We start from the raw sequence: 9,438 nt of genomic DNA, 5'->3' as shown, positions 1-9,438 counted from the left end.
ACCTCCGGCGACCGCCGCCCCAGCCGATTCGGAGCTCTGCCGCCCCGCCGCCAAGCCCGGCGAGCTCGGGTCGCCGCCTCCGCGCCGCGTCCGCCACGCCGGCGAGCTCCTCCGCGCCGACATCCTCCTCCTCCCGGCCGGCGAGCCCCTCCTCCGCGCCAAGTCTAGATCCAAACTCGGTTGACTTTTGCCTCGAAACCCTAATAATTTGCTCATGTTCATCGCATCGTAACTTTGCATCCGTAACTCCGTTTTGGGCATATAGCATATCGAAATGTTCGTCTCAGAAAGTGCATCATTTCATCTCATTGCATCATTTTCATTTGAGTTCATATTGATGCCCGAAATGCTGTTAGAAGAGTGCTATTGGAGATAATTGTCAGATCTGCTGCTCCAATTAGATATTTGTCATTTTTGCCATGATTATTGTGTGCATGATATGCCCCTGAGCTCTACATATGTTTTGTTAAGGGTTTTGCCATCTTTCCAGAGGTGCAACCCATGTATTTTTGTGATGTGTGCGGTGACTAGCACAAGCTTGCAAAGTGAGGCATTTGTTAATGTTGATTTCAGGGACTTAGCATTTCCACTAAGTCCTTGAGCTGGTTATCTCATATGGCCATATGTTCATGTTGTTTCCTGGTGATGCGTGCCTCTTTTGAGGATGATCAGTAAGGATGTTTTGTTAATCTTGTAGTTCTTTATCCATCCATGTCTTTGTTTGCAATTATGGAGCACCCTAGCTTGAGTCAATCGAGCTCTACTTTTGTCATTTCGTGAATCTTGGCAGATTGTCTACTTGTTAGCAATTTTGTCGGGGATGTTGTAGTTGAACCGTGCATGCTATGCTATTGTTCTTGCCATGTCTAGCTTGCATTTTGTGTATTCTTGATGGGTGTATGCTTAGCTCGTTATGACTTTCTCTGTGGTGAGTGCATCGAGCTCGTAAACATGCCTACTTGATATCTGTTTCAGCATGCTCCAGTTTTCACTAAGTCTGAGAACTGATTATGTTTTTGCCATGTTCACATGCTTGCAATTGTATTTTCTGATCCCTTTTGGCCCAAGGTCACTAAGGGACTTTTGTTAAGCTCTTTGAGTAGCTCCATGCCATGACTTACTTTGCCATGTTCAGGTCCTGTAGCATGTAGTTTTGTTGCTCCGAAGAGTGCTATCTGATCTGAAATTCCAGACAAGTGTTAATTTCACTAAGTCTGAGATCTGTTTGTCAAATGCATTTTTGCCATGCTTGTTTGAACCTGTTAATGGATGAATTGGCCGTAGCTCAGTGCTAGACTTTTGTTAAGCTTCATGTTTGGATTCCTACCTTGTATTTTTATGCCATGTTTGGGTGCTGTAGCATGTTCATCTTGTTGCATTTAGATGGCTACTTGCTGTAAATCGCAGAACGTGGTCATATTTGAATCGCTTGCCATTTCCAAACCTTAACTCCGATTCTGGCGTTCTTTATATCGTTTTCAAGCGATTTCATCTCATCTTTCCAGTGGCACACTTGTATTTCCATGTTGAGGCCAGGTTCATTCGTTCCTCGTCAAATCTTGCATATGCATCCCGCATCGCATCCCGCATAGCATACCATCCTTGCATCATATTGTTTCAGCTTTGACGTGGTTAATTGTGTTCCGTTTGTCTTGTTTGGGTAGAGCCGGGAGACGAGTTCGCTAACGAGGAGCCCGTTGAGTTTGCTTTCGAGGATCCAGTCAACTCTGACAACTTTGCAGGCAAGATGATCATACCCTCGAAATCACTACTAACTTTGCTTTGCTAGATGCTCGCTCTTTTGCTATGCCTATGCTATGATGCCTACCACTTGCTTATCATGCCTCCCAAATTGCCATGTCAAACCTCTAACCCACCATGTCCTAGCAAACTGTTGATTGGCTATGTTACCGCTTTGCTCAGCCCCTCTTATAGTGTTGCTAGTTGCAGGTGAAGATTGGAGACCGTTCCTTGTTGGAACATTTATTTACTTTTGGGGATATCATTATATTGCCTTGTTATCTTAATGCATCTATATACTTGGTAAAGGGTGGAAGGCTCGGCCTCTCGCCTAGTGTTTTGTTCCACTCTTGCCGCCCTAGTTTCCGTCATACCGGTGTTATGTTCCCGGATTTTTGCGTTCCTTACGCGGTTGGGTTATAATGGGAACCCCTTGATAGTTCGCCTTGATTAAAGCTTTTCCAGCAATGCCCAACCTTGGTTTTACCATTTGCCACCTAGCCTCTTTTACCTTGGGTTTCCGGAGCCCGAGGGTCATCTTATTTAAACCCCCCCCCCCGGGCCAGTGCTCCTCTGAGTGTTGGTCCGAACTAGAGCCATGTGCAGCGCCCCCTCGGGGAAACTCGAGGTTTGGTTTTAGTTGTATGGAGAGCTCATCTGAGTGTGCCCTGAGAACGAGATATGTGCAGCTCCTATCGGGATTTGTCGGCACATTCGGGCAGTGTTGCTAGTCTTGTTTTAACCTGTCGAAGTGTCATGAAGAACCGAGATACCGAGTCTGATCGGAACGTCTCGGGAGAAGGTCTATTCCTTCGTTGACCGTGAGAGCTTGTCATGGGCTAAGTTGGGACTCCCCTACAGGGATTTGAACTTTCGAAAGTCGTGCCCGCGGTTATGGGCAGATGGGAATTTGTTAATGTCCGGTTGTAGATAACTTGAACCTTAACCTAATTAAAATGAATCAACCGGGTGAGTTACCGTGATGGTCTCTTCTCGGCGGAGTCCGGGAAGTGAACACGGTGTTGGAGTAATGCTTGCGCAGGGTGTTCTCTAGTTTGTCGTTCGCTTATGCTAGTCGCTTGTGCTTTGCCCTCTCTTCTCGCTCTCTTATGCTAGTCGCTTGCTGCAGCTCCACATATTTTATCTTGCCTTTCCTATTAAGCTTAAATAGTCTTGATCGTGAGGGTGCGAGATTGCTGAGTCCCTGTGGCTCATAGATTACTTCCAAACCAGATGTAGGGCCTGATGATTCCGCTCCAGGTGACGCGCTTGAGCTCAAGTGGGAGTTCGACGAGGACTCTCAATGATACTACGTGTCTTTCCCTGATGATCAGTAGTGGTGCCCAGTTGGGGTGATCGGGACCGTGTCGCTTGTTGGGTTATCTTTTATTTTGGCGCCGTAGTCGGTCCATGAGTGTTTGAATGATGTAATGCTATTTTATGTACTTGATTGACGTGGCGAGTGTAAGCCAACTATGTTATCTCCCCTTTTATTATCTATATTACATGGGATGTTGTGATGATTGCCTAACTTGCGACATATGCCTTCATTGCGATTATGTCTCTATGTCGTGCCTCGACACGTGGGAGCTATAGTCGCATCGAGGGTGTTACAAGTTGGTAATCAGAGCCTTCCCGACCTTAGGATCCCCATTTCTTGATCGTTTTTAGCGGCCGAGTTGTGTCTAGAAAAATGTTTTGAGTCATTTAGGAATTATATATCGGAGAGTTTAGGAATTCTTTTTACTTCCCAGTGTCCTCATCGCTCTGGTAAGGCATCCTGACGTAGAGTTTTGACTCTTATCTTCTCAAATTTCACTAAAAAAAATTTAGGATCATGCGGGTATCTTGGAATCGTTCCGATGGTTTTGTGACGAGAACATTGTCTTGGTGCCTCCTGTCAGGGGTTTTGTGGAAGTGTCCCGGGGAGTTGAGCTCCGAGGTGTTGTCGTCATAATTTTATCGTTGCAATTCTGGAATACCTGAGTTTAGTACGCCAACATCGAAGATCTCTTTTATGCAGTTCGTTGTTGAGATAACCTCGACGCCACCCAGTACTGGGGCGGGAGTTCGGGAGTATCGCCATAACTTGTATAACGGATGCTTTTCGAAGGTTGAGGTAGATGGTTTCCGAAGTTTTTCTCGGTTATGTGTTGAAGGATGGATATAGCTGGATGTAGGATCTGCTAGATTTGGGTGAGATATTATGCTTCCCATGTATCCCCAACACCTGATTGCATAACCGGAAAGGTTCGGGAGTTTCATAGGTGGGAATTCAAGTAGCTCTAGTTCTTCTTCCACGGATATTTGGTTTGAGATTGGGATTTCTTACCGATTATTCATTCTTGATCCATACCTTGTTGATTTATTTCTCCACCTAAATTCTAAGTGGCTTCTCAATTTATGGATATGTGACCATTTCAAGAGGAATGCATTCGTTCATTTTGTACGGATGTGAAGACTTTATGTTGCAATTTTCATTCCGTTGGATTCAGCTTCAATATTTATCTGTTAATGTGCTAACGGTGGTCAACCTCTTCAGGATGGCTCCCGCTAAGAGCACCAATCAGAATCAGAATAAAGATCCGCCACCACCTCCCCTCCTCCGGAGGCATGGCAAGCTGTGATGGCCGCAACCAATGCAAACACACAATTGATCATGCAAATTCTTCAAGAGCGTAATCAAGCGAACCAAGGAAACCAAGGCAACAATCAGAATCACTTTGCTACACTCAACCAGTTCCTTGCTAACGGGCCAAAGACTTTCAGCAATTGTGTTGAGGCAACTGATGCTGACGATTGGCTCGTGTATCTGTGCAAGCATTTCGAGTGCAGTAACGTCAGGCCTGAGGACTTTGTCAAGTTTGCTTCTTTCCAACTCAAAGATCAAGCTGCAGAATGGTTCCAGCAGTACAAGGACTCGAGAGGTGGACGTGTTATTACCTGGGACGAGTTCTGTCAAGACTTCAAAGCTCATCATATCCCCCAGAGCATGGTTGAAAGCAAGCGTGAGGAATTCTGCAACCTGAAGCAAGGCTCTTTGTCTGTATATGACTACAACAAATTGTTTCAGAAGCTCGCCCGCTTTGCCAAGCAGGACGTCCCTGATGAGAAGAGCATGATATACCAGTTCAGGGGTGGTCTCAGAGAAGAAATTCAGCTAGCTCTTGTTCTCTTTGAGCCCTTGAGGTACGATGAGTTCTACAACATGGCATTGAAGCAAGAGGCCTCTCAACTGAGGTGTGATGCTTCCAAGAAGCGAGTCAGAGATGTTACTCCTTCTTCCTCTACTCAAGTGGCCAAGCAGCAGAAGTATTGGCTTCCTCCTCCTCCATTCCGTCAGCCGTATCAGCAGAAGAGCAAAGGTGGCAGTGGATCTTCCCACCCACCCAACCCTGGCTTTCAGTACAAGACTTCGTCTCAAGCTCCAAGATCAAGTGCTCCGTATCACCGTCCGCTTTCAGAGGTCACGTGCAACAAGTGCCAACAGAAGGGTCACTATGCCAACAAGTGCTTCAATCAGAGGCGTCTTCCTCCTCCTCCTCCTGTGAGATCGGCAAGTACAACTGTGGTCAAGCATAACCCCAAGCACGCCAAGGTCAACTTGATGAACACAGCTCAGGCAGAGGACTCGTGAGATGTCATCATGGGTAACCTTCCTGTTAACGATATCCATGCAAAAGTTCTTTTTGACACTGGTGCATCGCATTGTTTCATTTCCAAAACTTTTGCATCGAAGTATGAGTGCGATTATCAGTATCTGCAAAATTCCTTGCAAATCGTGTCACTGGGCAAGCAAATGACAGCTAATTTCTGCGTCCCGGATATTACTATCACGTTGGGCGACTACAAATTTCTAGCTTCTCCTATTGTTCTGGGTGATTCGGATATAGATCTTATTCTCGGAATGGATTGGTTTCTAAGCACAAGGCGCATCTTGATTGTGCTTCCAGGAAGATTCAATTGACTCATTCGTCTAAGGATGTAATTGTCTTTGCCACTCGTGATGATACCATCCGTCAGTTTTCTCTCAATGAGAAGGGTGAACTGGATGCTATCTCGCAAATTCCAGTCGTTTGCGAATATCAAGACGTCTTTCCAGACGAGCTTCCAGGAATGCCTCCGCACCGGCCAGTTGAATTCGTCATCGATCTTGAGCCTGGCACGAAACCTGTGTGCAAGCGTCCTTACAAGCTCGGACCTGAAGAGTTGAAGGAGCTGAAGAAGCAACTCGATATTCAAGAGAGAATGGGTCTCATCCGGATTAGTTCTTCTCCGTGGGGTTGTGGTGTTCTTTTTGTGAAGAAGAAGGATGGAACGGACCGACTTTGCGTTGATTACCGTCCATTGAACAAGAAGACCATCAAGAACAAATACCCACTTCCCAACATCAACGAGCTGTTCAAACAACTCAAAGGTGCCCAAGTATTCTCCAAGCTTGATCTCCGTATGGGTTATCATCAGATTCGAATCCGTGAGCAAGATATTCCCAAGACAGCTTTTAGGACAAGCTATGGTTCATATGAATACACTGTCATGTCTTTTGGCCTCGTCAACGCTCCTCCGACGTTCTCTTGCATGATGAACTTCATCTTCAACGCCTACACCAATGACTTTGTTTTGGTCTATCTCGACGACATTCTGGTTTTCTCGAAGAACAAGGAAGATCATGCCAAGCACTTGCGTTTGGTACTCGATAAGCTGAGGGAACACCAGTTCTATGCCAAGTTCTCCAAGTGCGAATTTTGGCTCGATGAGGTTCTTTATCTTGGTCATATCATCTCTGCCAAGGGCATGGCGGTGAATCCTGAGAAGGTGTCTGCAATTGTGAATTGGGAACCTCCTCGGAACGTGAAGCAACTCCGTAGCTTCCTCGGTCTCGCAAGCTATTGCCGAAGATTCGTTGAAAACTTTTCTAAGATCGCGAAGCCTCTCTCAAATCTTCTCCAGAAACACGTCAAGTATGTTTGGTCTCCGGAGTGTGACATTGCTTTCAACACTTTGAAAGAGAAATTGGTCACTGCTCCAGTTCTGACTCCTCCTGATGAATCCAAGCCGTACGAGGTCTTTTGTGATGCCTCTCTCCAAGGTCTCGGTGCAGTATTGATGCAAGAGAAGAAAGTTGTGGCTTATACCTCTCGTCAGTTGAAGTCCAACGAGAAGAACTACCCCACTCATGATCTCGAGTTGGTGGCAGTTGTGCATGCTCTTTTGACTTGGAGACATCTCTTATTGGGAAGAAAAGTGGACATCTTCACTGATCACAAGAGTCTCAAGTACATCTTCACTCAGCCTAATCTCAACCTCAGGCAAACTCGATGGGTCGAAATGATTCAAGAGTATAATCCGAGTATCGAGTATACTCCAGGCAAGGCCAATGTGATTGATGACGCATTGAGCAGAAAGGCTTATTGCAATAGTCTGATTCTCAAGCCTTATCAACCCGAGCTTTGTGAAGCTTTCCGCAAACTTAATCTGCAAGTTGTTCCTCAAGGTTTCCTCGCCAACCTTCAAGTCTCTCCCACCTTGGAAGACCATATTCGCCAAGCTCAGCTTCTTGATGCTATGGTGAAAAAGGTGAAGATTGGGATTGCCAAGAGTCAACCCAAGTACAAGTGCTACCGCCTTGATTACAAGGATACTTTCTTCTTCGAGGATCATATTGTTGTGCCCAAAGGTGACCTCTGTAAAGTGATCATGAACGAGGCTCACAATTCTCTCCTCTCCATCCACCCTGGGATCACGAAGATGTATCAGGACCTCAAACAGGCTTATTGGTGGACTCGAATGAAGCGCGAGATTGCTCAATTCGTGAATGAGTGTGATGTCTGCAGAAGAGTGAAGACAGAACACCAAAGGCCAGCGGGTCTCCTCCAACCTCTTGCCATTCCAGAATGGAAGTTTGACCACATTGAAATGGACTTCGTGACTGGGTTTCCAAAGTCCAAGCGTGGCAATGATGCTATATTCGTTGTCATCGACAAACTCACCAAAGTGGCTCACTTTCTTCCTATCAAAGAGTCAGTCACTGCAACTCAATTGGCGGAACTCTATACCTCTCGAATTGTCTCTCTGCACGATATTCCACAAGTAATCTCTTCAGACCGTGGCAGCATCTTTACCTCCAAGTTTTGGGATTCGTTTAAGAAGGCCATGGGCACCAACATCCGCTTCAGCACAGCTTTCCATCCTCAAACTAGCGGTCAAGCCGAGCGTGTCAACCAGATTCTTGAAGATATGCTCAGGGCTTGTGTGATCTCCTTCGGCATGAAGTGGGAGGATTGTCTTCCATATGCTGAATTCTCCTACAACAACAGTTTTCAAGCAAGTTGGGGCAAGGCCCCATTTGAAATTTTTATGGCAGGAAGTGCCGTACCCCTCTCAACTGGTCTGAAACCGGTGAACATCAGCTTTTGGGTAATGACTTAATCACAGAGGCAGAGGAAATGTGCAAAGTCATTCGAGATAACCTCAAAGCAGCCCAATCCCGCCAGAAGAGCTACTATGATAGTAAGCACCATGATTTGGCTTTCGAGATCGGAGATCATGTTTACCTCCGCGTCTCTCCAATGAAAGGTACCCGTCGCTTCGGTATCAAAGGGAAGCTTGCCCCTAGATACGTGGGACCTTTCAAGATTGTCAGCAAGAGAGGCGATCTCGCCTATCAACTCAAGCTTCCTTCAAACTTTGCAAATGTTCATGACGTGTTCCATGTCTCTCAGCTCCGAAAGTGCTTCAAGACTCCTGACCACACCGTCAACTTCGAGGACATTGAGCTCCAAGAAGATCTCTCTTATCGTGAGCACCCAGTTGCTATTCTTGAAGAGACTGAACGCAAGACTCGCAACAAGTCAATCAAATTCCTCAAAGTCAAGTGGTCACACCATTCCGACCATGAAGCTACCTGGGAACACGAGGATCACCTCCGTTCCGAGTACCCGGCGTTCTTTCAGTCCTAGATCTCGGGACGAGATCCTTTTGTAGTGGTGGAGTGTTGTAACACCCCGGATATGACTTACCCAATATGTACTCCAACTCTTGCCGTTTCCGGCGTTAAGTTATTTTATTTTCTCGGGTTCGGGTTTTTGTCTCCGTGTGTTGTTATCGTTGTCATGCATCTCATATCATGTCATCATGTGCATTGCATTTGCATACGTGTTCATCTCATGCATCCGAGCATTTTCCCCGTTGTCCGTTTTGCATTCCGGCGCTTCGTTCTCCTCCGGTGGTCATTTCTACCTTTCTTTCGTGTGTGGGGGATTAAACATTTCCGGATTGGACCAAGACTTGCCAAGCGGCCTTGGTTTACTACCGGTAGACCGCCTGTCAAGTTTCGTACCATTTGGACTTCGTTTGATACTCCAACGGTTAACCGAGGGACCCAAAAGGGCTCGTGTGTGTTGCAGCCCAACACCCCTCCAATTTGGCCCAAAACCCACCAAAACCCTCTCCATCATCTAGAGCGTTCGATCACGATCGCGTGGCCGAAAACCGCACCTCATTTGGACTCTCCTAGCTCCCTCTATGCCTATAAATAGAACCCCCACAAAAAATCCAGATCTCTCCCCCGTCCAAACCCTAAAACCACCTTGCGCCGGCCGGACAAACTGCCGCCACCGCCCGCGCCCTATCCGCACCTGCCATGTGTCTCCACCGCCTCCGCGCCCCACATCGCCGTGCCAGGCCCGCCGGGGCCCG

Source organism: Triticum aestivum, chromosome 3A (assembly GCF_018294505.1).
Source record: "Triticum aestivum cultivar Chinese Spring chromosome 3A, IWGSC CS RefSeq v2.1, whole genome shotgun sequence".
NCBI classification, from domain to species: domain Eukaryota; kingdom Viridiplantae; phylum Streptophyta; class Magnoliopsida; order Poales; family Poaceae; genus Triticum; species Triticum aestivum.
Note: the sequence above shows the minus strand (reverse complement) of the source record.